At 42.8% G+C, this 27,997-nt stretch overlaps 1 long non-coding RNA gene across 1 annotated transcript in view; it reads left to right on the forward strand.

The window, feature by feature from the left end:
• The first annotated feature begins 17,448 nt into the window (after positions 1–17,448).
• LOC123852748 (uncharacterized) overlaps positions 17,449–27,997 on the forward strand; it is a 44,014-nt gene continuing 33,465 nt past the window's right edge. The window contains exon 1 of the long non-coding RNA XR_006792996.3: positions 17,449–18,031. This is a non-coding gene — a long non-coding RNA (uncharacterized LOC123852748). The remainder of the gene's footprint in view (positions 18,032–27,997) is intronic.

Here is a 27,997-nt window from a genome sequence, read left to right on the forward strand (position 1 = left end):
GGTACCTGGTTCTGGGGTAACTCAGGACAGGGGGAATATGATCATGACCTCCTTTAGAAATAGGGAAATCGATACTTACTAGAATTGAATTAGAATTTTGCAACCTCTCCAGACCTGATTACGCCCCCCACACCCCCAAATCTCCTAACCACTGGCACTAGGGCTCGGTTTCTAGTAATGCCCACCAAAGTCTCCTTCCACCCAGAATGGGCCCTAACTGAACCTTCCTCTGGCTGAAACAAGAATGACCAAGACTCAGCTGGATTCACTTCCGTGTCAGCTGACCCAGCATTAGGCACAAAAAAGCTAAAATATCCAAGCCTGAAGCAGGTTTGTTTAGTTCTTGTGCTCTATATAAAGAGGTCTACAGGGGGAGAGGCTGAAATTCTTGGGGAGATAATATTTATGAGTTAGCTATGAATTTCAAATATCCCTGCCTCCATATCACTTCATTAGTATGGAATCAAAAATTCTAATTATGGAGTAAATGTTTTTGAAAAGAGGAGAGAAGAAGAGTTTTTACCACAATCCTTGTTATTTCTCTTGCATAGGAAAATCTAAAATTGGACCAAAAGGAAACGGGACTATGAGCTTTCAGCATTCTCCCTGTGACTGGATTACTACATATTATTATTTCTATTCATAGTTTACATTGCTTTTGTAGAGCTGTTATTACTGGAAACAAAAACACAACAATAACCCTTTGAAATCTTTTCCAGCAAATTCTCTAAAGAGGTAGGCATCTTCCCATCTCAATTCCTTTCTAAGAGGTCAGCTAATTTTTTCTTTGAAAATCATTGATATTTAAATCCACGATTTCTTTACTATTTAGTTCCTTGCCAAGAATTGTCAAATCTCATCTTGAGCACTGAGGTAAAAATGTCCTTATCTGTTGTGGAGGAGGCAACAGTTCTCTGTCACCCCACCGGAGAGACTGAGGCAGCTTCCCCCTCTTCGGCCACCCCCGTGTTTCTTCCTGCCTTACCTGCCTCCCTGCAGGTGCGTGTAGGAGCTGAGAGTTCCCGGTGTAACTGGCCTGCCGCCTTGGTGCCCTTCCTCAGTGGGACAGCCCCCTGGCCTGCGACAGACATCAGTAGCACAGCTGCGGGGAGGTTTGCTCCTCATTAGCCTTTTCAGAGCTGCCTGCCTCAACCACCAGGCCTTTTCATAGACAGGCAACAGGTGAACGGACCTCACAGCCAGCAACATCCACAGCGCTTTGAGCCAACTGCTTGCACCTTTCACTGTTGTCACATGCATACACCACATGGGCACACTTTTCCTTTCTAAGGCTGCTCCGTTCCAGCCAGGGGGGCCGGGTGCTGAGCTGGAGCCATTCCCATGGCTCCCCTCCTCCCCCCTGCATATAAATCAACCGCCCCCACTCCGCCCCAGGAGTAGCAGAGACCCATTTTGGGCAGTCTCTTGAAGCTGGGTTTGATGTAGCAATGTCCTTGTCAGAGATCAGTTTCTCTTGTCCCTTTGTATGCCAGTGAGAAATTCTGGAACAGTAGCCCCAAGAAAGCTTTTCTTTCCCCTGGCCCCGGCCAATGCTCCTGTGGATCCCGGGTCTGTCTTCTGAGGCCTGTGGCAGCTCACGGGGGCCCTCCCGGCCAGCCGGCGCACTCTGCTCCTTTGATGGCCTTGTGAACGTACATTCCTGTCTATTTCAGCTGCACTCCCTCTAAAGACGTTTTCTAAAGTGTTAAATGCTGAACTCTAGCCAGCGTGAAGCCATTTCATTTTGCTTCAGCCAGACCCTAAATACTAAAGCTCCCACGAAGACATTCAAACTGTGTTTTAGAAACGAGAGAAAGAAATGCACGTTTTAGAACACTTTGCAGGAGTGAAATTTCGATCTTTGCAACATCAGTTTTGAGTTGTGTTCAGAATGGGTTGCAAGATAATACAAACTGGATTCGACTATAGAAAATGGAACAAAAAGGCCCAGACGTACCATTATTCGGTGTTTCTAAAACGGCATGGAGAGGGCTTTTAGCAGGATTTCCCCCTGCTTATGAAATGTGTACACTTGTGCGAAGAGGAAAAATGTGAGAGCACATTACATCTTCTATCTGATGTGACAGTCCTTTCTTTACTATCTTCGTGATATTTGGCTCTGCAAACACCAGCAGCATCATGTCAGCTGCTTGTTCTACGATGGAGAATGCTCCACACAGACTTCAGCTGTAAATAAGTAAACAATCTCCCACGTGGGCAAAAAGGGGTGATCTCCCAAATCTGTACAGAGCTCATTTCTCCGTCTCCTTTGAAAGAATCTATGTGCTCAGAGAAATCGCTGGTGCTCATCTGCAGCATATGTGGAAAGGCACGCACATGGAAATGGAACTCATGTTATCCAAACACGTTGTGATTAAACCAAGTGAGACTTAGGGGACAGCCCTGGGGGGAAGGAGGGGGAAAGCTCTTCCTGGGGAGGTGGTTTGTTGAAACATTTTGTTTCCTGCCCTATGGTTTGGGAGCAAAACCTGGATTGCAGGAGGAAGCCTCCTTTTCTGGAGCTCACTTGTCTGTAGTCTTCAGTGCAGAATAATTTTTGTTCTTTGTTTTTTGGGGAACTGAGCACCAAAGACTGAGCTTTTGCAGGCATCTCTGGAAAGGAAGTGTCCGGGGCTCTTCGCCTCCTTGTCATCTTGACCATCCAACCGGGACAGCCCACAGATCCTTTCTGATCTGAAATCCTTATTTTATATTTTGTTTGGTCTCTGGCTAGTTTCCGTACTCCCGAGGAAGCAGCTCTTATGTATCCATGCCTCCAGGAAGTAAGGCGGGAACTTGCATGTTGGACAAAGGGTCTGACTATGAAAACAAAAACAAACAAAAACAAACCCCAAACACGTATTTTCTAAAACTGCATGATTGTGATGATCTCCATTATTGTAGCATATTCCACTGTTTTTTCTTTTTCTACGTACGTTACTAGTAATAACAAACGTGTTAGAGAACGGTGTCATTTTTTAAGATTGGCTTAAAATTTTTCCAATTTAACAAATGATCACTATTTAAGTAATTAGATGAGACTGGTGATATGCATTTTGTCAGGTGAAAGACATGTGGTTAAATAAATATGGTTTTCTCTAGGCAGTTCAGTAAAGGGCATCATTTCTAGTTCAAGAAATCACAGCCATTCACATCCCATGGTAATATCATTGCTCACAGTCCTCTCTCTGGCTTTTGCATATGACCGGGTGCCCTGTTAGTGACTCGGGCTCTGCTCAGAGCTTGGAAATGAACACTCATGGTGGAGAATGGCAGTTCTGCTTGGCTGAGCATGGAGCCTCCATCAGGGGCTGGAAGCAGAGGCTCAGATGGGATCAATGTACAGTTTGCAGCAAGAGTTAAAGAGCTTCAATTATGTATCAATTATACTTCAATAAGGAAAATTGTAACAGAATATGTTGATAGAAATATGTAAAAAGTAAATGATGTTTGACTTATCCCTGCTCCCAGGTGTTCCTTCTTATAATTTTAAGTTCTTAAGCTCACAGAAATCAAGCTGAAACCATCCAATTGTTTATTTGAAGGTGTAATCATATCAACATAGCTTGTTATAATTTTTAAAATTCAGGAAGTGTTCTTTCGTGTGTTGTCCTAACAACCCAAATAACAAACACTACTACATAGTTAAGTGTCCTATGCCTTCTATGTGTTTGTATTATTTTGTTTTGTTCTTATGTGTGTGGGCAGAACACATATACCCAGAGTAAGAGTGACTGATTCGTTTTAATGATTTAATTAAAAAAAAAGTTTCAAAATGTTCAGCAATGGCTAGGAGAGACTCTTTCATTTACCAACTTGTTCATGTCATCCCCTCATCCTCCTCTCATGTTTCCTGACTTGATCTAAATTTGGAATGGTATAAAGACAAAGGAGGGAAACAAAAAGAGTCTGTCTAATAATTGGATTGTATTTTGACAAGTTAATTCTCCACAGATATCTGGGCTGCCAATCTAGCTGCTACCTGGCTTCATTTCACAATAAACTCTTAAGAGCTACTTACCAGCAAGATCCTTTTTAAAGACAAAACAGAGTGTCATCTTACATCAGAAGGAACTACCTGTCTCTCAAAGTTGCTTTCTGTATGGACAAAGTAGTTACATCCAGTGTCTGAAATACCAGACAGGATTAAGAAATTAATAACTTTTTATCCGTACAAGAGAGAATGTGGTTGTGAACGGCTTCACAATGCTTAATTTTTAGCGCTGTAAATGGAATTTAAACTGTGGGCATTAAATCAGTGACTCCTTTGATTCATTATAAGTAATCAAGAGGAAATTCTTCTGATGATCAGTGCTAACGGATTCGTAGCTCCTCATTTTCTTCAAACTCCACAATCCGTCAAAAGGAGGGTCTGGACATTGGTGGAGGTAGGGACAGTGTTAGGTGGTGGGTCAGAGCCACCCTGGTCGAGTGTCCGCTAGGAGCCTGGCGCTTTAGACCTATTTCACGGTGGCTCTACACAGTGGATCTCATAATCCCCAGAGCGCGGACTGGCTACGTCTCAGGCAGGGTGACCTGGGGAGTTACTCACATTCTCTGGGAAATGAGGATGATGACACTACCTACATTCTAGGCTTTTTTTTTTTTTAAGATTTTCTTTGAGAGAGAGCGCACGCCCAAGAGCAAGAATGAGGGGTGGCAGTGAAAAGCAGACTCCCCGCTGAGCAGGGAACCCCCCCCCCGGACTCGGGGACTCCATCCCAGGACCCTGAGATCATGACCTGAGCCAAAGACAGACGCTTAACCGACTGAGCCACCCAGGCGCCCGACCCCCCAGGCTTTGATGAAACCTGTCTCACTCAGCATAGGGCCTGGCACAGCCGGCTCTCGGACTACCAAAATCTAGCAGTATCACTACAGAAGGGGAAACTGCAGCTCAGGGGGCTGAGGCATCTGCCAGGAACTGCTCAGTCAGTAGACAGCAGAGTTCAGACCCAGAGCCAAGCCCTTCTGACCCCAAGCCAGCACTCTGACCCCTTGGGCCCCTGCTCACTGAGGGCTATGCGCCCTTTCCCATCTATTTCAGGCATTCACACTGCTGCTCTCCAGACTCAGGGCCCCCTCTCCTTGAGAAAGAACTGGATGGAAAGTCATGCAGACAGAAGCCAGGGGTTTTCATTTGGGGGGCAGGGGGCTTATTATTTTGGGGTTTTGTTTTTGTTTTCCCCAAAAGATGTTCTGAACTATGATAATTGGAGCTAGACTCTCTTTTCCACATAGAAACCTAGGTTTGTTTTTGTTTGGTTCTGTTTGTTCTGACCAATTCGGGGCATTAACTAAGAAGCGGCCATTGCCTTGCCCAGGCCTTGGCCCTAAATGAGAACACACAGCCCCTGTATTGGAAAGACCATGGGGAAGGTCACCTGCTAACAGGCTTTTCGAATATGAGTCTTACCACTGGAGAGAGTCAGCGGTTCACTGCTTGAGCACAGACATGGGCTCTGTAAGCTGGTAGTTCCCTGGGCATGAGATTAGAACCCTGGAATAGCCCCACCTGTCCCATGAGTCCTTTTCCTCTTCCTGACCTTGACTGGAAGCACCAGGGGCTCCGACCATGGAGAAGGAAGATCTCCAAGACCATTGTTATAATGTCTTTGATACTGACAGAGGTTTCTCGTTCTTTCCCTTTGCAGGTCAGTCTCATTGGCTTATTTACTCATCAGACTCATACAGGGCCAGCCTGCTGGCAAGTCCTATAAAGAAGGAATATAAGAAGGATGCAAAGAAAACATAAGTTCAATACAATAGACTCCTGGTGAGGCCCTGCTCTGCACAGAGCCAGAGCTAAGGACAGAGGTGCAGGAGTGAGCAAGCTCACTGGGGACCTACATTTATATATCCGAGGAGAGGAGGGATATATAAGAGAAGCAAATGAGGACATCTGTGAGAAATAATTTTTCAAAATGTTTTTCAAAAATGTATGAATTTATAAGAAAGAAGGTTTCTGATTGGAGCGATTATGGGGAGGAGGAACTGGGAACAGGTTCCTGGGGAGAGCAACAGGTGCTGAGATGGGTCACAGGGCCCACCCTAAGCCCAGCCTGAAGATTGCCTGCCTCCTCCTCTTGCCCCCAGCACCAGACGCACTTGCCCCCATGTGACCTCAAGGGGGGTAGCCAGCTGCCGCCCTGCCCACCCTCATGCAGGCCGTTCTCCACAGAGAGACCCCAATAGGCACTGACCTTCAGGCCTTCTTTAGTTCACATCCCCAAAAACCCCTTCATCCTACCTGATGAGTTTTTTTCTCCAGGCTCCTATGGACTTTTACTGAAATGTACCTTTTCCTGCAATGTTTACTTCTGTCTTTAAAGTTCAGGGTCTGCTAAGGTTCCTGCTTCTTTACCTCCAGGAGGCTCCACAGAATAGCATAAACACTTTTTTTTTTTTGTCTGCTCTCAAATACACTTCCACTTATTACCATTTTCCCATATTCACATCTCTGAAAGTAGGGTGTGCTTGAGTGTTGATAGCATTTTACAATGAGAACTGGAAGCAACTTTTTAAATTAGTGGCACATGGAATAATGGCACATTCTACAATTAGTAGCATCTCAGATTTAATCAAATGCAACAAATTTGTAGATGCAAAACAGTGCCTGGGCAAAGAGGTAGCACCCCGTACTGCTGGTACAGAGCATCCAGACCCCAACATAGCTGTGGGTCAGGGACATGGGCTGCCTCCCTGCCCCTGAAGATATGAGAACCTCTGCATGGCAACCAATATTTCCTCTTATTCCCAGGGGAATTGTGAGCATGTGAGTCAAAAGACTTTCACAGCTATCATCACACAAAGGGGGAAGGCTGCTGTCTAGACATAGACTATAATTACTATTATTATTTAAAGTCACTGAAATGCCTGAATTGCAGAAAAGAGCAAAAGGGCTCATATATGCCAAAAGCCCTTTTATGGTCCCCAGTAAACACCTCCCTGTTTCATGTGACATCTATTCCACCCTTTGTGGGGGCTGCTGATAAAAAGAAGCGACCAGAATCTCGGAGAAGTTTGTGATTAATATAACCCATAGACAGTATTTCTTTAGTAAGCTATTTTTTTTAAGTGCTCTCAATTTAGTTTCTCAGGTCAATTGAAGTCTCGAAATGCCTATGCAAGGCAGCCCAGTGTGCTGACATGAACAAAGAACTTGTCAGCATTGCATTACATTTGTGCAATTGTCAACAGATCCTACATAATGCCCCTGCTTTTGTATTTTGGGAAATACAACATACGATTCATACTTAGATCTATGTTGGTCAAGGCACAACGTTTGGAAAACAACCATAAGGCTGCGTATATAAACATTCAGACTGCTTTTGAAAATACTTTGGCTTCCAACATTTTCTATTTAGCGGCCATTAGTCATATTTATCAACATATTTGCTCTTCTTACTGACATCTGCCTCCTACTGCTTCTCTCGACTGCAAAAAATATCTTCCCTTCATGGGATGACTGGGGATCTGGGTGTAGGTCTGTGAGACCTCAGAGTGGAGTTGGTCCCGGTGTCATTGGAATGAATCACCATTTGACTCATTTCAGCTATGGCGTCTCTTTCCAGCCACAGCGGTGACCTTCTGAGCCCCACCTGCGAGTAAGGCCACCCTCATCTCCCCAGGACCAACCAAATCGAAAATGACACAGAAGTCAGTCTCTGGCGACTACACAGTAGTCATGCTCCTACCAGCATGCTCTGGGTCCAATACTGAGGTCCAACTTGGCCTGGCCAAGGGTTCCCACTCTTACACATGGAAGCTGGGTTCCTGGTGAGTGGCCTCATTGCCTCTGACTCCTGAAAGGATCTTTACTTTCCCATCTCTACTGCCAAGGCCTGAGTCTCTCTTTCCTGAGCCCCAGCTAGGTGGTGGGGACTGCTCCCTCACACAGATCTGCCTGATGCCATTGACTTGGCTGCCTCACCTTCTTGAGGATGACCTGCCCTGCGTCCCACTGGTACTTGGGACCCTTTGCGATGTCATCTGTGTATCCAAACTGCAGTCCTCTCGACTGGGTACTGTCTGCTTTCATTGCCACCAATATTCCAGCTACTTCATGGATGCATGGTAGCCTGCTAGGTCGATGCTTTCTTTGGTAGCACCTGGCACTGGGTCTGTCCTTCAGTCCCTGTCCTCAGCCTTCTCATTTGGCTTTACGTAACTTACCATGCCTCATCCATTCCAGAACCATGATCCTTTGGCTAATGGCATATCTTTCACCTAGAATGCCGGGCCATCTCTCCAACACCCCTCCATCCTTCATGTCTGAGTGCACAATTCACTTCTTCTGTGAGTGTTTCTTGTTCATTTCATTTTTCATAACTTTCAGTGGGAACTCATCACACATTTGTTGAATGGGTCAGACAGCAGTATGGGTCAGACCGAGGATAGCCAGGATACACTGAAGGCAAAAGGAAGAGACAGGTGTATGTGCTGTATGAGGGGGCTGACAGAGGACCACTGACAGAAAACCACACTAGGTGGGCAGGACTCTAGCCGTGAAAGGAAGGGAAGATCAAAGCAGGTCCCATTCTAGAGGGCTGGAGTAACTGATACTCCAGGTATCTGATACAACAGGTCCCACTGGCCAAGGGACCCAATTACCGAAAAGAAGGCTACGAGGTACCATTCAGTCAGAACCTTAGCAATAAACCAGTCATAGGAACCAAGATCCCAAATCAGGAAAGGATCAACACCTCCATTCAGTGAACTCTGAACCCCCTGAGTTCTTGACCAAGGCCTTCGTATACTATGCCAAGTACGAGGTGGTGTGTGTCCCAGGAACTGAGAGACTGGGCTGGTGTCTGCCTTTGCAGTGCTCTGATCTGCACTGCACAGAGCAGTAGCCTCATGAGACGATCTAGGTGTGCCAGCTGAACTGATTTCCGTGATGGGAAGATGTCTGGGCAATGCTGCCTGTTCAACAGTCGTGTGGTGTTTGAGTGTTCTCTCTGCCTGATTGTGCTATTGCCTGCATATCACTTAGTGTGCCTCCCAGAGATGTGGTTCCTTACAGTCGATGATTTAATGGTTTCTAAAATCTAAAATCCCTTCACATTCGTGTCTTAGGAGTTTCTGATTTCAGATATCAATTTGTGCCCCCAAATGTTACAGAAATTTAAAATTTTAATTTCTTTCATTTCCCATTTAAAATGGTAGATATTTACTCTGTTTATGAGAGTGCAAATTGGCACAACATTCTGGAGAGCAATTTGGTAATATCTGGTGAAGTTAAAAAAGCCCATAACATATTGCTATGGACTGAATTGCATCTCCAGCCACCCTTAAATTCTTACGTTGAAGCTCCAGCCCCTAAGGTGACTGTACCCAGAGATAGGGTCTTTGGGAGGTGATGGAGGTTAAATGAGGTCATAAGAGTAGGGTCCTAATCCTGTAGGACTGTGGCTCATAAAGAGAGAGAGAGAGAGTGCAGTCATGTGAAAATCCAGCAGGAATGTAGTTGTCTGCAGGTCCGGAAGAGAGCTCTCACCAGAAAAGTGACCATGCTAGCCTGATCTCCAACTTCCGGCCTCCAGACTGTGAGAAAATAAATTTCTGTTGCTGAGCTTCCCCCCAGTGTGCAGTATTTTATTATGACAGCCTGAGTGGACTAAGACGCTTATCCTATAGAAATTCAGAAATTCAAGTTCTAAGTATGTGAACAAGAGAAACTTTGAACGTGAGTACAAGGAGTCATGTACAGCAAAAATAGAAACCCAACTAGCTATTCATAAATAGAGGAATAAAGGAATACATTATCTTGTATTGATACAGTAGACTACTATAGAGCAGTTACAAATAGCTAATCCATTAATCTGCAGGAGTCATGGAGCTATAGCTCAGTATTTTAGCAAGAAGTAAAAAAAGTCAAGTTGCACATGGACATGTCAAATATGGTAGCATTTGTACAAACCTTAGAAACACGAAGAATCTTCATTGCATAAATATGCATATGTAATGAAAATGATATTCACCAACTTCAAAACAGTGATTCACTCTGAGATGAAAGGGAAATGAGAAAGGTAGAGGTACCACAAAGGGCCTCAGTTGTATATGTATTCTGCTTAATTTTTATAGGTACGTTGATCCAACCCTGTTTCCTCCCACTTACTCTTGAGCTCAATCCAGTCCGGATTCTGCCTGGATCACAACACTGAAACAGCTCTTGTGAAGGTATCCAACCACTTCTATATTGAGACTTCTTGGTCCACATTTTACTTGACTTCAGCAGGATTAACCCCTCCCTTCTTGATATCTTCTATCACTTGACTTCTGATGTCACTTGCCTCTTTTTTAAGTTTCTCTCTTAGCTCCTCCTCGGCCAATAGTAGGAAGCCCATCCATCATTCCTGGGTTTCTTGTACTTTACCTAGCATGTGTCTCCAGGTGTTCTCATGCCATCTACATGTTGATGACTCCCAAAAGTGTACGGCTGTCCTTGAGCTCTTCACTCATATCTACTGTCAACTTAACAATCTGACTTGGATGTCTACTAAGTATCTCACACTTAATGAATTCTAAACTGAGCTTCATGCTCTGCATGCACCCCCAAACCTCTTCATCTCTTGGTCTTCTTGATCTCATAAGTGTTCCTACATTGTTCCATTCCTCATGTTGATATTCTAGGGGTCGTACTTGATTCCTCTCTTCAACTCACTCCACTAATGCTTCACCAAGTCTGGTTGGCACCATCTTGACTTTTCCCCATCTCCACCATTTCTTGCCTGGATTAATGAATTAGTCAACCCTCCCCTGGTTATCTCTGCTTTCACTCTTGCTTGCCACTTTCCACAAGCAGATTAAGGGATCTTTTTTCTTTATGCCTGTTTTTGGATCTTATATTTTTCATAATAACATTTTGTAATGTAAAACCAACAGCAACCCCAAACTCCCAAATCTATACTCATATACCCACAGAGTGGCTTAAGAAATAGAGTATTTCAAACTAGTGACACCTTTGGGTAGCCCCTGCTCATTATTCTCCCTTTCCTCACCATCAAAAGTAAGCATTAAGCTGAATTTTGTTTGTCATTCATAGGTATTTCTACATATTTTTATCCTGTGTTTGATTTTCTAAACATCATAATTTTTGTATCTTTTAAACTTCATTTTGTATCTTATAAACTTCGTTTTGTATCTTTTAAACTTCACTGCTGTATAGCATTCCAAATATATAAAATAATTTATCCATTTTTCGGTGGATATTTAGTTTCTTTCTCATTATTTCAAACAATTCTATCTATTGCTATTGACTGAATGTTTATGTCTCCCTAAAATCTGTATGTTGAAACCTAATCCCCAAGGTGATGTTATTTGGAGGTGGGGCCTTTGGGAGAGGATTAGGTCATAAGAGTGGAGCCATCATGAATGTGATTCATGTTCTTATAAGAAAGGTCCCAGAGATCTCACCTATCCCTTCTGCCATGTGAAGATACAGCAAGAAGTCAGCATCTGCCACCGGAAAATGTCTCACCAGAACCTGACCACACTGGCGCCCTGATCTCTAACTTCCAGCCTCCAAAACTGTGAGAAATAAGTGTCTGTTGTTTACAAGCCACGAAGTCCATGGTGCTTTGTTCTCACAGCCCAAACAGCCTGAGGCATCTGCTATGATCATATTTAAGATCTTTCCCTGAATCATGTGGAAGAATTTATCTGAGGTATATATTTCCATGATGGAATTTCTGGACCAAAGAGAATGAGCATCTTCAGCTTTTCTTGATATTACTGAACAATTCTCCAAAATATGTTTTACCAATTTATTATCCCCCAGCAGTGTGGGAGCTCCTATTGCTCTACATCCTTTCCAGCACTTTATATTGTAAGTCTAATAATTTTTAGCAATCAGATGGGTGTGAAATAGTATCTTGTGCCTTTTAAAATCTAAATACCAATCACAGTGAGCATCTTTTACCTGCTTATTAACTTCTACTTTCCTATTCATATCTTCAACCCAGTTTTCTATTGACTTTTTTCCTTCCCATTGATTTTTTGGGAAAAAGTGGATATAGTCTACATACTAATCACTGGTTGGTTTTATGGGTGTTTGTTGCTTCACTTTTTAAATCATGTTTTTGATAATAGAATTTTTTATTTTAATGCAGTGAAATTTATACATCTTCTTTATGATTTGCTTTTTATGTCTTGTTTAAGAAAGCCTGCCCTACAGAAGACATGAACAGACACTTCTCCAAAGAAGACATACAAATGGCTAACAGACACATGAAAAAATGTTCAACATCACTAGCCATCAGGGAAATACAAATCAAAACCACAATGAGATTCCACCTCACACCAGTTAGAATGGCAAAAATTAACAAGACAGGGAACAACAAATGCTGGTGAGGATGTGGAGAAAGGGGAACCCTCCTACACTGTTGGTGGGAATGCAAGCTGGTACAGCCACTCTGGAACACGGTATGGAGGTTCCTCAAGAAGTTAAAAATAGAGCTACCCTCTGACCCAGCAATTGCACTACTGGGTATTTGCCCCCCAAAATACAGATGTAGTACAAAAAGGGGGCACATTCTCCCCAATGTTCATAGCAGCAATGTCCGCAATAGCCAAATTGTGGAAGGAGCCGAGCTGTCCTTCAACAGATGAATGGATAAAGAAGATGTGGTTCATATATACAATGGAATATTACTCAGCCATCAGGAAGGATGAATACCTACCATTTGCATCAACATGGATGGAAATGGAGGGGATTATGCTAAGTGAAATAAGTCAGTCAGAGAAAGACAATTATCATACTGTTTCACTCATATGTGAAACATAAGGAATAGTGCGAAGACCATAGGGGAAGGAAGGGAAAACTGAATGGGAAGAAATCAGAGAAGGAGACAAACCATGAAAGACTCTGGACTCCAGGAAACAAACTGAGGGTTCCAGAAGGGAGGGGGAGTGGGGGGACAGGGTAACCGGGTGATGGGTATTAAGGAGGGCACGTGTGGTGATGAGCACTGGGTGTTACACACAACTAATAAATCGTTGAACACTACATCAAAAACTAATGATGTACTATATGTTGACTAATTGAACATAATAACAAAAAAAAGAACTAAAATTCAGACTATATAGTAAAAGAAAATCAAGAAAAAAAAGTGAAGCAATAAAAAGGAAAAAAAATATTTAAGATGATAGTATTATGGCAAATGTATCATAATAATAAATGTAAATGAGATCAACTCATTTATTAAAAGAAATAAACTCATAGAATGGAAAAAAAAAAAAAAAAGCCCTACCCTGGCCTGCTGAAAACAATGTAAATCATACCACATCCATGTCCTTCTCAAAATCCTCCTATGACTGCCTTCGCTGTGAATATGAAACCTAATTTCCCTCCTTGCCTACGTCTCTGACCTTGCTACCCCCCACTGCTTCCTTGCTCACTCCTTGCCACCTTCTCTTCGTTCCTCAAACAAGGCGAGTCCGTTCCTGCGTCTCACCTCTTTTTACTTCCTGCTGCCTCGATGCATCTTTGCCTGCCTAGGAATATGGCTGGTTTTTTCTTATCACTTGAGTCTCAGGTTGGAGGTCACCTCAGGGAGACCTCCTTTGACCCAATGCTCCTCCCGCATCCCTTTCTAGAACATTCCTTCCATTTTATATTCTTTATAGCACAGTTGCATTGTGAAATCACTGTGTGTTTGTCTATTTGGGATGTTGTCTGTCGCTCCTGTTAGTTGGTAAGTGTCTCTGGAGCAGGGCCTTTGCCATCTGCTCGCCTCGGTGCCTTCAGTCGTAGTGCAGTGATTAACACGCTCAAAGCCCTGAATAACTATCTATCTGTCGAATAAGTAAATAAACGGACAATGTCCTTGAAGGAATCTTACCAAAACGATGGGAAAGCGGCACTCTGTAAAAGTGACAGATAGTTGTGAGGTACTGACCAAGAGACCCAAGATAGGTATAACTCTTATTTCGGAAGAAAATCCAGGATAAATTGAACAAAAGCAATGAAAGCTATGATGAATTTTTTAAGTGTTCCTGAATCTTCCTGTACCCTTGTTTATTCTTAACACAGCTGCCAGAATGTTCCTTTTGCAGCATAAGTCAGGTTTTTCCTCCACTCAAAACCCTGAGATGACTCTCATATCCTCCAGAGAGAAAGCCCAACAGCCCTGTTGGCCACAGGGTCCTGTGGGATCGAGCCCCCAGGACTCTCCAGCCTCCCCTCCCTCCCCTCCCCTCCCCTCTCTGCCACTGCTACCACATGGGCCTTCTTGATGCTTCCCCTCCACTCTTCCTCTCCCTCTGCTTGGCCCTCCATCCTCTAGGATAACCACCTGCCTCTCACCTTCATCTCCTTCAACTCCTTGCTCAAATGTCACTTTTCAGTCAGGCTTACCATAACCAGCCTATTTAAAATGGCAATCCACCTCTATCCTGTAGGCCCTCTACCCTCTTCCAGAGCACTGATCACCCTTCAAAACATTGTATAATTCACTCTTTATATTATGCTTACTGATTGCTTTTCTCCGTGAGAATATCACTTCTGAAGACAAGGCCTTTGTCTGTTTTGTTCACTGACATATCTACAGCACATGGTAGGTACTGAATATATACTTGCTGGATGAACGAATTCATTCAACAAACCTGCATCCTGGGAAAAAATGATACAGAATGGTAAACACTGAGACAGAACCTCAATGTCTATAAGAGTCCTGTGGAGATCCAGGCAGAAGAAGAAACCCCATGACAGGGGAGAAGGAGGGGAGAGGAGCATCGGCTTTTCCTCCACCATCAGCCCCAGCATTGTGGTCAACGCCCACCGCACTCTGAAGCAGAGAGAGCTCGCACCAGCATTGTGTAAGAAGCCACGCTGTTCATTGTGTATAAAGACAGTACACTCTCAACCAGCCAAGAACCCAAAGGAACTGGAACTGCCCACTTTCTTTTCTTTCTTTAAAAAAAAATCTAATTGGCTTTATCAGACGATTCATGAATCGGGCAGCATCCCATCTAGCAAGCAGAATAATGCTCCAAGGAGTTGTACAAAATGAAAGGTTTTCATAGAAGGAGGGTGGGGCAAGGAAGTTATTAGCAAAAGGAAAGGGCTGTTTCAGACAAGGCTGCTTTCTCTGAAGGGAAAAGCAAGGAGGTCTTATCAGGCAGATGACGTCATCTTTCTTTGGTGGGGGTGGAAGGGGCCCAAGTGGCAGACTCCCTGGCATTGATCTGGGGGAGGTCCAAACTGCAATGAGGTTATGGATGAAGCCCTGGCTTGGGAACTCGGTCTAAGTGACACCATTTGGGGCCTGTCAGCCACCATGGTCTGAACTAGTGTGTCAAGAATTGCACAGAGGAAGGAGAGACAACATTGTTGGCTGAGTGCGGTCTCTGTTCCCCTAGAGCGCTTGTGTCACTCCAGACAGGGATGACAGGCCTGTCATTTACTGAGTGAGTGAGTGCTATGGGTCTGGACTGCTACCCAATGAAAAACCTCACACTCTAGTTGATGAGAAAGATAGCCCCATTTTATACACGAGAAGCCCGCGACAGAGCAGGGTGAAGCTACTCCCCGGGGTAGGCAGTAGCAGAATGAGGATTCAGCGCTACACAGCATTGTCAAAATTAACCTTGCACCCATCAGACTCCAGGGAAACACTACCCCCTGGCCTCCTAATAAAACTGAGATCACCATCGTGCAAAAATAATTTCCAAATCTCTACTTCTTCGATCTCTAACTGCTCAAGAAAATGTCAGAAAGCAGAATCCCCTCCCAGAAAGGACTGGGACTTTTCATCTAGAAAAGAACAGATGCAGACGGGACTTGATGGATATAATTTTTAATGTTGTGAATGCGATGGTTGAAGTCGATGCACTTGAAAACTTGACAACAAATAAGAAATAGGGATTATGGTCAGTTACAGGCAAGAATACTATCTTTTGAACTTTAAAGTACTTGAAAGAGTAGATCTTAAGTATTCCTACCACTGAAAAAACAAAACAAAACAAAACAAAAAAACAACTAACAAATAATTCTGCGACCCGATAGAGGTGTTACTAATGCTAAGCTGGTAATCCTACTACAGTATGTAAATGTATCAAATCAACATGTCATACACTGTAAACTTACAGAATGTTCTATGTCAGTTCTATTCCAATATAAAAAAAGATAAGAGGGACAGCTCTTAACAGTCTATGATAGACCTGTGTAACTCTTACCCAAAAAGTGAGAGTGGGAGGAAATATAAATAGGTTCAATCTGTTTGGACAAGTTGAAGAAACTAGTACCCTAACCGACTATTTCCCAGGTGAGCATGAGATCCCCAGCAGGAGGACTTGCAATCACAAAACCCTGGATTTGAGTCTTATTCTTATTTAATATATCTTTTTTCTCACCCCATATGCTTGCTGTTAGAAGAGAGAAATAATTTGTTTCACTCTACTCTTTTGAATGACTTCATTTGATTTGTAAGGAATTATTTATTTACATCATTTCTGTTGCTACTTGATAAAGAAATATTGCATCTTTTAGGAAATGGTTGGAAGCCCAGACAACAAAACAATAAAGAAAACAGAAATATAGCAGAAATGAAATAGAAGTAATTAGACTTGAATCTGACATCTCTTTATTTAGCTAACACAATATATTAGTACAAAAGGGAGAGTAATGGTTTTTCATTTACCTTAATATTTACGATCATTATGAAAAATCACATAGTCATAGTTAGGGAAATCCCTGGTTGAAGCCAGTGTATAAAAAAGGTTTTTACTTGAACTGCATTACCCTGGTCCATTTCCAAGCAAGTCATTTTTCTGCACAACAAAAACATTTTTGAAAAAAAATAAAAATGTTACAAGCATTATTCTTTTTTATTTTAAATTTATATATTTTCAAATAATGTGTGCAATATCTACCATTGTTCTAAAATCTTCTCTCATTCCTTCTGCATCACCAAAGAGTATCCTTTTGGGAGTTAAAATTTCAGAAATTACTGGAACATGCTGGAGCAACTTGTCATGTTATTGCCCTTTAAACACATTTTATTGTTGAGCAAGACACTATGGAATTTGGTTTATTTTTACTTTCCTTAACTGAACCTGTATTATGAAATGAGGTTTGCTTCTTACTACCTCTTACCATTATTTTTTTTTATTTGAAATTTTGGAAATTATTATTTAAAGCATTATTTTTAAATTTTTGAAAAATGTTAAGCTTATGAATTGTAGTATATGCAGCATAATTAAAATGAATTAAGACATTATTGCTCATCAGCACTGTCGTTCCTCAGCTGAGGAACTCCACATCTCCTTCCTGAGAAGGAAATAAAGACGAAGCTGAGCCTGGAGCTCAGAGCCGCCATTGTGGACCCTGGCCTGGCTCTTGTCAGGCTCCTCAATCCCAGATTGATCTCTTCATCTTCTCTCTCCAGGCATAGCCATCAGGATGGGTGCAGCAGAAGCAGCCCTTCTTGGGGCTTGAAGGGCTCTGAGAGCTCCATGGCCCATGACCACTGCAGGCATTTGGGCCAATCAAGGCATCTCACCCGTGTGCCCCAACATTTCTCATTCCCCATCATCCCTGACTGAAGCCATTGTCAACTCATGCTCAGAACCACTGCTCAGACAAATGCAATTTTTGATCTTCCTCTCTGTCAGACCTGCAGCACAAGAAGCCCAGAGTCAGAGCAGGGATAAGCTGAGTTTGGTGGCCACCTGATGGCGCTCTAGAGCCGCACTGTCTGATAAAGCAGCCACTAGACACTGTGGTTTTTCATATTTAAAGTATTTAAATATAAATGAAACTTAAAACTCAGTTCCTCAGTCTTACTATCACATACTCCATCGTCACACGTGGCCCGTGGCTGCCATATTGGACCGCACCAAATACCTCCACGCAGGGGATCACAGAAGATCTCAGTCGTTGCAGAAAGCCCTCTTGGACAGAACTGCTCTAGAAGGCATTATATGTCCTGCAGGCGATGATTTTGGGTGAGGAGTGCTACTAGGTCGATCTCAGTGGAAGAAAGGCCTGTCTTGTTCTGGCTCTGTCACCAACCTGCTGTGGATTGGGGTAAGTCATCTCCTTACTCATGAGGACTTTCTGGAACTAGATTTGGGTCCATGATGGAAGAAGGGCAACCTCACATGGCACATGGGTCCTAGAGAACTCACTTCTGCACGGCTTTTTATCAAGTTGGTTTTACTGAACTGTGGTTTTGTATCACGTCTTCCACTTATGAAAGGACAATCATATAAAATTCAGTACTGCATTTGTTTCAGGGATATTTTTGAATATTCTAAAAATTATATCACATAATTTTCTCTTTATGAGACCCAATGGGGAGATTTCTCTCGGATTTTTCCCAGGACCAGAACAAAATGTGCTCTTCATAAGCAACTAGTGGGCATTTAGTTTTCAAAACAACGTGAATATTGTAACTAATCTCATTTTCCTTTTTGTTTCACTGCGAGGAAGCTCAGAACAATAATATTAGAAGCAGTTAGACCGCATTTTTGGTATTCATTCCTCTTTCCTAATTGTATCTCTAATAAAAGCTTTTTGCAAGCCATCAAAATATTTTGGGGAATGAATAGGAATTGAAAGAAATTATTTTATTAATTGAGGGAAATAAATGTTTAGAACCTCCAAGCCCTCAAATACATCATGAAATGCATAACCTAAAGTCCATGCTAAGAGAATCCATCTGTTGGGAAGATATCCTTACAATGATGTGTTGTAAGCAGACTTGACCTTAGATTTGGAAGTTTGATAGATACATATTTCTGGAGTCGAGTAAAAGACTAAAAGAAATTGGTGTGCCTGAATTTATAAACTCAAATGCTCCAGAGACTGAACAATGAAAATACATCACTTTGTTTTTAAACAGAGGGTTTTGTTGTTCTGGTTAAAAAAAAAATTTTGAATGTTTCTAAAACTGTTGCATTCACAGAGTTCTCACCATCCCCACACCAAGCATGATCTAAGAATATGCTACTTATTCCTAAATTAAGGCATAAAAAACAATACTGAGTGTTCTTTTTATTATACATCTGAGAGTCTCTTCATATTTGTGACAGAAATGAATGATGGCCCAGGAAGCAGGTAGGTGACCCAGGCCCAGCACCCCCAGTTTTGAGCCAGAGGATGGGAACTCAGAGAATGATAGAGGCAGATAGGGCAAGTATAGGGCAAGTATAGGGCACAACAAGGGGATTATTTAAATAATAATAAATGATGTTTACTGAGAATTTAGTATGTGCCATGCATTCTGGATGGATTGTCTTGTTAACGAACTATGGGATAGATACCACTTCTGTTCTCATTATAGAATAGATAAAATGTGGGTCCACAGATGCTCAGTAAGAGATGGGACTCCAGTCTGGGACTGACTGCTTAGCTATGACTCAATATAAGTCCTCAGCAGAATATGAATGACCTGACTGCAAGTTAATGGTGAAGTTGAGAAAATCCCAGAGAGGGCCCCATTCTCACCAACCCTATACTGCAAAAAGCCCTTCTGAGCTCCTTCTCCACTGCCCAGAATGAATGAGAGTGAACCAAAGACATGCAAAGACCCAGGACAGATAGCTACCCAAATAAAAGGAGAAATATTTCTGCCTTGGCTTCTTATCATGTAATGTTGAACTTTTTCATATTGCTTCTCCCTATAAAGAGTACAAATGCGGTTTCACTTACACACAATAAATTTGCTTATGTATTTAATAATAATCATACCAATTATTCAAGTATTCTGATAGTTGCAACCCTGAGAAGGCTCAGTTCTCCTATCTCTGCTTCTAATTCTATTAAACAAGGATGGATAAAAGGCTTTCTTATCAAAGTACCTTAGTATTTGATGCTGAGTGCAATAAACAAATGCTGAGCCAACTTTGTATCCAGCTTAAAAGGCCAGGAATTTTCCAATGAAGCCTCTATCCACATGTAAAGGCCTAATCCAAATATAGCTTCTAGAACATAATTAAGAAATCATACTTGGGGCCAACATTTTAGCATTCAAAAATAATTAAATGCTAACAACTGGCTAGGCATCTCTCTACAGATTGTGGTGCATTTCATCTTAGAACCTGCCTTACTTTATCCATAGATTGAACATGAGGTGACCCATCCTCCTTTTCAGGTTGAGGAGAAGTGGTTGGGGAAGAGAGAGGATGGGTCAGATCCTTCTTACTTCAGGATTGGGGAACTAGAGCATCTCAGCTGGAAGGAGGCTCTGTGGGCTACCCCAAACTGCACTGCAGCCCCTTTTCAGGAAGGAAGGAAGCCAGCCTGGCTTGCCCAAGCCCTGAGTTCTGGCAGCTGCCTTTTACCATATAAAGGATCTTGCTGGCCTGCAGGACCACTGGGTAAGCAGCCCCTGAGGAGCGATCATTCAGGCATGTCTATGATACCATCCAGCTCTCCTGGGATCTTCTCCCACCATATTTAGACTTTGGCTTCTATAACTCATTCCGTGTGAAAGCAAAGCAATTGCCTGCATTTTGGTCTGAGATTGCACTTGCTGTTATAAATCTCGGTGATCCATTATTGTCTGTAAGTATATAGATAACTAGTTTAGATACATTTATTTGATTAACATCTGCTGGGCTCCCATTATGTCTGTCACTTTAGCACTCCCTCCTGACCATGAAGGAAAATAGTGTTCCCCGGGCTGCTCCTCTTTCTCTTGCTCTCCAAAGAGGAAAAGAACTTGTCTCTAGTTGACCAGCGAGTGACCAGCCACCTGGGATTGCTGACAGAATTTCCCAACCCCTCATCATCCTCCCACCTCCCCCTACACCTGACTGCTCAAAGACAAGTGTGTTCATAAACACGCCCTTGACTTCCCACGCACTCGGGCTTTGTCGAGTCTGGCCGTTCTGCCGTAGAGCAAGGCAGGACTGAGTGATAAGCCAACGTAAACAAGAAATACTTCTCTGGGGAACTGGTATGGGTCCTAAGAGGACCCTCTCAGAGAGTTTGCAGTAGGAGGGCCCTCAGCAGACTTAGATGGTTCTTTCCAAAGGCAGATCAAAAGCAAAATGATCAAACAGAGTCTTAACAAAGACATTGCGCCCGAGCATGGTGAAGTGTGAATTTTAGAGCCCTGCTTATGTTCCAGCTCCTTGGGGAGTCAGGTACAAAGGCAAATTTTATTGCAGTAATGAATAAAGCCATTGATTTACATGCTACTGAAAATGCATCTAGCCAGATGAAAGAACTCAAACAAAGCAAGAACTAACATGCTCTCCTCCTGTCCCCTCCCTCCTCCTCTTTTCGGGAATGTGAGTTTGCGAGAAAACCCCAAGAAACTATGTTGCTCGTAAGGCAGATAGCAGGGGTAAACATCAGATGCTGCCTGGGTGGCCCCACCCCTCGGATCCATCCCACTGGTCATCAATACGGGCGGGATGGCAGGAGGAAGGCCTCTTGCCAACCCTAGCTGTCCTCACTCACCCTGGTCCTCTACTCCATTGTTGCCAATTACTTGGATAAAGATAAAATACGCTTGGGCGCCTGGGTGGCTCAGTTGGTCAAGCAACTGCCTTCGGCTCAGGTCATGATCTTGGAGTCCCTGGATCGAGTCCCGCATCGGGCTCCCTGCTCGGCGGGGAGTCTGCGTCTCCCTCTGACCCTCCCCCCTCTCATGTACTCGCCCTCTCTCATTCTCTCTCTCTCAAATAAATAAACAAAATCTTTAAAAAAAAAAAAAAAGAAGATAAAATACGCATGGAGAGTGTCAATTCCTTGTTTGGCTGCCCAGCATCTGAACCTCCTTCCTATAGTAGGGGAATTGCTTGCATAACAAGCCCCGATGGGAGGCAGAGCTGGCCTCCAATAGCAGATCCTGAAAGTACCAGATGCTTGCATTCCCAGCTTGCTTTCAGCCAGGGTGCAGGTAGGTGACCCAGGCCCAGCCACTCAGGCTAATGCACCCCCAGTTTTGAGCCAGAAGATGGGAACTCAGAGAATGACAGAGGCAGATCATTTCTGGTGGCAGGAGACTGGCTGTGGCAGCAGCTCTTGGTTTCTGGGCAGCACCGACACACCACAGGGTCCACGTCCATGATCCAGGGCCACTGGCGGCCAGGCTTGGCTATCGAGGCACAAGGGCAGTGACATCCTCCACACTCAGGTTTTGGTCCCCGGTTTGTGATGGCATCTTTCCTGCCGCTCAGGCTACTCTTTCGTTACCACAGCCCGGGGTTCTATGGCCTTTGCAGTGAACCTGTGAGCCAGCCCACATCTTTGCGATCAATTGTTTCTCTGTTTACATCAGCCAGAGTTGATTTTGTTGCTTGCAACTGAGAACATTGACCGATCGCATGCTTTTTAACTCTGCCAACGGCATGAAGCTGGAAGGAAAGCAGTCTCTTGGATGACAGAATTAGGACTAAAAAGATCACCAGGACTGGAACCCAAGACGACATCAAACAGGAATAAATATGTGTGCCCTAAAGTTGGACCCAAGAGCCAACTCTGTGAGATCAGACTCGAGCAATACGTCTCTGGCCTGAGCTGGAAAATACACACTTTCAAGAAACAAAGGGACCCCTTCAGGGTTGATGTTATTTTTTTTTTTTTTAATTGCATTGCCACTCAAATATAAAGAAACATAAAATTAGGTATAAAGTCCTTATGATCATGGCTCGTTTACAGTTATAAAACCAAAGCAAATTTACAAATTAATTGTAAGCAGAACTACAAAAGCAATAACATTCAAATTAACATCATTAATTTAATGTGAGAGATGATGATGTTTTGCTGAAACTGGATCATTGCTCACCACATGGCTCTGGGACCAACTGCTGAGGCCCAGGGGGTCTCGACGTCAGGGAGGCCTGTCTGCAGGCCTTTAAGCTAGGAATCCACTGAGCCCAGGCACCCCCCCCAACTCACCACATTTCAGATTCCCCCTAATTTCCTACAAGAGTGTTCTGTCCATATTGCTGGGCTTTGGTCTTACTGCCCTGACTTGCACCAAAATTCCTTCTTCCCTCAGATTAATCTCTCCTTAACTGAGCTTTAATGCCCTGGGATGGAACTCATCAGCCCAGCATGTTGACCCCTGATAAACCAACTGAGGCCAGGAGACAAGATCAAATGGTGCTAATATGATGGAAGCCTCAGCATTCATGAGTATGGGGAGGGGGGTTCATGTACAGTGCTGCACACCTATTTCACAGAGCAAGATGCCATGGCTAAGTCCTATATTTCTACTCTAGCGCAAATGCCATGGGAATTCTGATGCATGACCATCTGGAGACATGCATGAGGATGTTCACTGAAACATTGTTTGTGGTGGCCAGATATTGGAGGTGACCTGGTTCCCATTACTGGGAAAGCAATCCACAGCAGACACACATCATGGTCTACCAGGTAACAGAACCAATGGCAGTTCACACATCAAAGTATGTGGACTTTTTTTTCTTTTTTTAAGATTTTATTTATTTATTTGTCAGAGAGAGAGAGAGCACGCACAAGCAGGGGGAGAGGCAGAGGGGGAAGCAGGCTCCCCGCTGAGCAGGGAGCCCGATGCGGGGCTCGATCCCAGGACCCTGGGATCATGACCTGAGCCAAAGGCAGATGCTTAATGGACTGAGCCACCCAGGCACCCCCAAAGTATGTGGACTTAAGAAACACAGTAATAACTAGAATGAGATTGACAACACTATTTACATAAACTAGAGTTACCTACCAAAAGAGCAATATGCACTTTGCAAGAAGGCATGCAAATGCAAAGATGCAGATTAAATTTAAATATTTGCCTGTAATAAACAGGAAGGGTAGTGAAGTCTGCTCATAAAAGACATCAAACATAAAAATAAACAAACTCATTCACTTGCTCATCAACAAATGAGACAAAAGCCTTATAAGGGCCAGTGATAATAACGTCCATGAACATTAATGCTTAATGAATGCTTGTGTCAACTCTGTGTACCCAAGGCAAGAAAGAAAGAAAAAAAAAAAGGGAAGAAGAAGGAGGAGGTAAGAAGGAAGAAAAAGAGTGCTGGATACTCCCGGTATCCGCCACACATGCAAATAATAGAGATTCTTTCTAAAGCCTTATTTCACACGATGAGAAAAAGTATTTGGAAAATTGCAATTAGAAATTTCCGCTTTGAAAGGCAACAGGAGTATTGTCTGATACGTAGTCAGGAACAGCTATTTGGACTTCAGCAATGCCTACCAAAAGCCCGCCTCATGTCCCACAGATCTACATCTTCAAAAGTAACCCAGCCATTACTCTGACTTTTACATATCCAAATGCTAATCTACTAAGCGTGATTTGAAGGTAATGAACACGAAGCTATTCTTTATTGCATAATAAGTTCGCACACAGCTTTATCTTTTCAAGCCAGAATAGGCTAGGCTATTTCAGTTACATTTGAGTGAGATACCCTAGTCATGATTCATGAAAACATTTCATTAACTGATTATAGATCTTGTCGCTTCAGCAGAGGAACTGAGAAGTACACTTCTGACCTGAAAATCCTTCGATACAGAGTGAGTGACAAACCAAGTGTCACAATTCCCTGTTTGGTTGCTAGTAAGAGATACTAAAAAAGTGACATTTCTTTCTAACCAGGCATCCACCACGTATTAAATAAGGAGATGATTTCCATAGTCATCTTGGGATCTATGAAAATCTGAAGACTTTGCAAATATGTTTTAAAAATAATGGCTTTGTGTACACAAGAATCACCACCAGTTGATACTTAACACCAAGGTATAAAAATAAGCTTGTTACGGTTTGGCACTGAATTGAGCTTTCACCTTAAATTAAATCACAATAATAAGCTCTTTGTTCTCAATCTGCCAATAAATTGTATGACATCTTTCAGCTGCATGAAACAACTACTATCTTGAAACTTATCTTCTGTGTGGTCCATACTAGATAAAGTCACAATTTATGTAACTATTTGTTGCATTATTCATGATATAAATAGTTTGCTTCAATATCTATGTGCTAGGGGCACCTGGGTGGCTCAGTCCGTTAAGCGTCTGCCTTCGGCTCAGGCCATGATCCCAGGGTCCTGGGATCGAGCCCCGCATCGGGGTCTCTGCTCAGTGGAAAGTCTGCTTCTCCCTCTCCCTCTGTCCCTGCTTGTGTGCTTTCTCTCTCTGCCAAATAAATAAATAAAATGTTTTTTGTTTTTTTTTTTTTTAAATCTATGTGCTATCCCAATTTCCCAGTTCCCTTGCAGTTAGGTGGAGCCATGTGAGTTTCTCTGTTCGAAAGGCTGTGAGAGTGATGAGTGTCACATCTGATCAAAGGACCCTAAGACCTGGAGTATGGACCTCACCTGTGAGGTGTTAGAGTGTCTGTCAGCCTGGGTCTCTGAGAGCCCCTGATGGGTAAGGAGGGCAGATGAGAAAGAAACCTCTGCTCTGTTAGGCCACTGAGATCTGAGGGTTACCTGGTTACTATGGCATAACCTAGTCTATATTGACTAGTATTCAAATTGAGTGACTTAATTAACAAAGAACCTAATTTATCATATCCTGGGAGGAACAAAACAAAATTGAAAAGATAACTGGCATTGGAAAGTTATGCAAGAATGTTTTAAAAATACAGTAGAAGAGTTTCTTGAGCCCGTATCATGCGACTAGGTGAACCGTGAGTGAGTGAGGGCTCCAATTCAGAAGAGGTGTCACTGGGCTGTGGGGCTGGAGGAAGGATTAATAAAAGAAAGTGAGATGGAAGTTAAGCCTTGTGATTTAGGTCAGATTTGGAGAGGCTGGAGCAAGAATGTAAGGATCTGTAATTAAGAATGGACCTGGGGTGGTCCAAAGAGAGTGGGAGGAGAGGTTCTGTTAGGAGAATAACTGGGAATAAAGTTTGGAAAATATTTTAATATCATAGCATGAAGTCCATTAAAAATCGAGCTAAGGATTTTATACATATATTAAAGGCAACAGAGAATAATTTGGCTTTTCAAAATTAAACTGGAAAAAGAGTGAGAGAGAGAGGCTAAATACTTTCCTATTTCATCTGTAAGTGAAAGTGGCTTTAGGAACTTAAGCCAACATCAGTGCTCTGGGAAGATCTGAGGACTGAACTGAGTGGAAGATTAGAGGTGGGAGAAGGTTCCCTGGGGTTGTGGTAAAAAATAGAAGGAAAGGCAAGGCATGAAAGACATGAAGAATCTACAGATATTAGTGACTCAGCAGATGCAGAAAGCAAAGGGGAAGGATGATCAAGTAATTCCTTCCTTCCTTCATTCATTTATTCATTATCAAATACACAGTAAGTACCCACCACAAGCCAGGCCCTATTCCTTGGAGGGAATATGAGGCTTATGGACATGTTAATGAGAGAAACGATAGCCTTCTTTTACACTGCCAGGAACGATATAGTAGAGGAGGAACTTTGACAACACAAGAGCAAGAAGAAATAATTACCGGAGAACACTGCTTGAATAGAAAGGAAGCAACAGGATCCAGAGAACCACTGGAGGCTATGTTAAAGAAAACAATTTTATCTTATAATTTGAGAGATTATTTAGGTTTTACTAGTTTCCCGTTTCAAGCTAATAGTGGAGTCTTGGAATGTTATCTATAGTTTCTATTTTTAATTAATTGAATTTGTATCTAATTCTTTTTGGCTAAATTATGATGAAAAAATTTAATCTTTTAAATACTTTAGAATCCCTGTTTTAGAGTAGTGGTGGGGAGATGGTGTGGGAGAGGGAAGGTGATATAAGGAAACTGGATGGTTGATCTATCGGTCTAATGGAGTGCTTCCAAGGAGGCTAAAATGTTGCTTTACACATATCCCACCACCTTAAAAATCCTCCAGTCACTCTCAGCGTGTAACAAATTTGTTTTATTTTTTTTTAAAGATTTTATTTATTTATTTGACAGAGAGAGAGCACAAGCAGGGGGAGCAGGAGAGGGAGAAGCAGGCTCCCCACTGAGCAGGGAGCCCGATGTGGGGCTCGATCCCAGGACCCTGGAATCATGACCTGAGCCGAAGGCAGACGCTTAATGACTGAGCCACCCAGGCGCCGCAACAAGTTTGTTTTAATTGTGAACTCTGTCTCTGGACTCCTCAGTTGATCTCCCAATGCCTCCTCCACTCTTAGTGGAGTTGTACAAATTGGATACATTCCATTTGTAAAATGGGGATAGTAATACTTCCTTGACCTACCTTAGTAGGTGCTCACTAAGGGTGATTTTAGGCCAGCTATTATTGACTCATAGAATATTGTCACAACTTCTCCAGCATTCATTCCAATTCTTCCCCACTGGGTAGAAACAACGTGGTTTTGGTAGTACTAATTCTACTTCTAGCTCTCTCTCTCTCTCTCTCTCTCTCTTTCAACAAGAAGGCAACTGGGAGCATCTGGAAGTTATCTTGAATTTATGAGGGGAGTCAATCTTAAGATAAAGCTGACACAATAAGAGACAGAGGAGAGATGGAAAGGAACCAGACCCATGATGACATCTTTGAGTTACTAGGATCAAGCCAACATTTAAGTCAGTTATATGAAATAATTTTCATTATTTGAGCCAACGTGAGTTGGATATTCTGTTACCTATATTTTGAAGGAAATCAAAAAAAGGACAGACTCAAAATGTAGAGGAAGATTTTGCCATTTCCTAAAAGCTGAATCCTGGAGGGCAGGGGGAAGCCTTCTCCAGGCAGAACCAAGGAGACTATTGCACTCCATCTTCTTGACCAGCTGCTAGGTTGGAAGTCTATACCCACAAGTATGCGGGGAGGTGAGTAGTGGTGAAAGGCAATGGATTTTTTTAGTCATAGTAACTCCTAAGAATAGCTCATCATGGCAAAGGGTTATAACATTGCAAGGTGTATGACCAAGTTGACTAGAAGGCAGTCAACTTGGGGAGCTCGTCATGCAGTGCTGATGAGCACCCTGGTCAAAGGGATCATAAGTTTGTCCAAGAAGAGTAAAACCCAAGGGTCTTAGTGTGTCAGGCTTTAACCTCTTCTCAAACTATGTGACATGTAACTCCGTTATGGGGATGATAAAACAACAAAAAGCTTGAATTGACACACATAAAGTCCAA

This window comes from Mirounga angustirostris, unplaced genomic scaffold, assembly GCF_029215605.1.
Source record: "Mirounga angustirostris isolate CCGP_5_RB_7025 unplaced genomic scaffold, mMirAng1.0.hap1 SCAF_14, whole genome shotgun sequence".
Classification (NCBI taxonomy): domain Eukaryota; kingdom Metazoa; phylum Chordata; class Mammalia; order Carnivora; family Phocidae; genus Mirounga; species Mirounga angustirostris.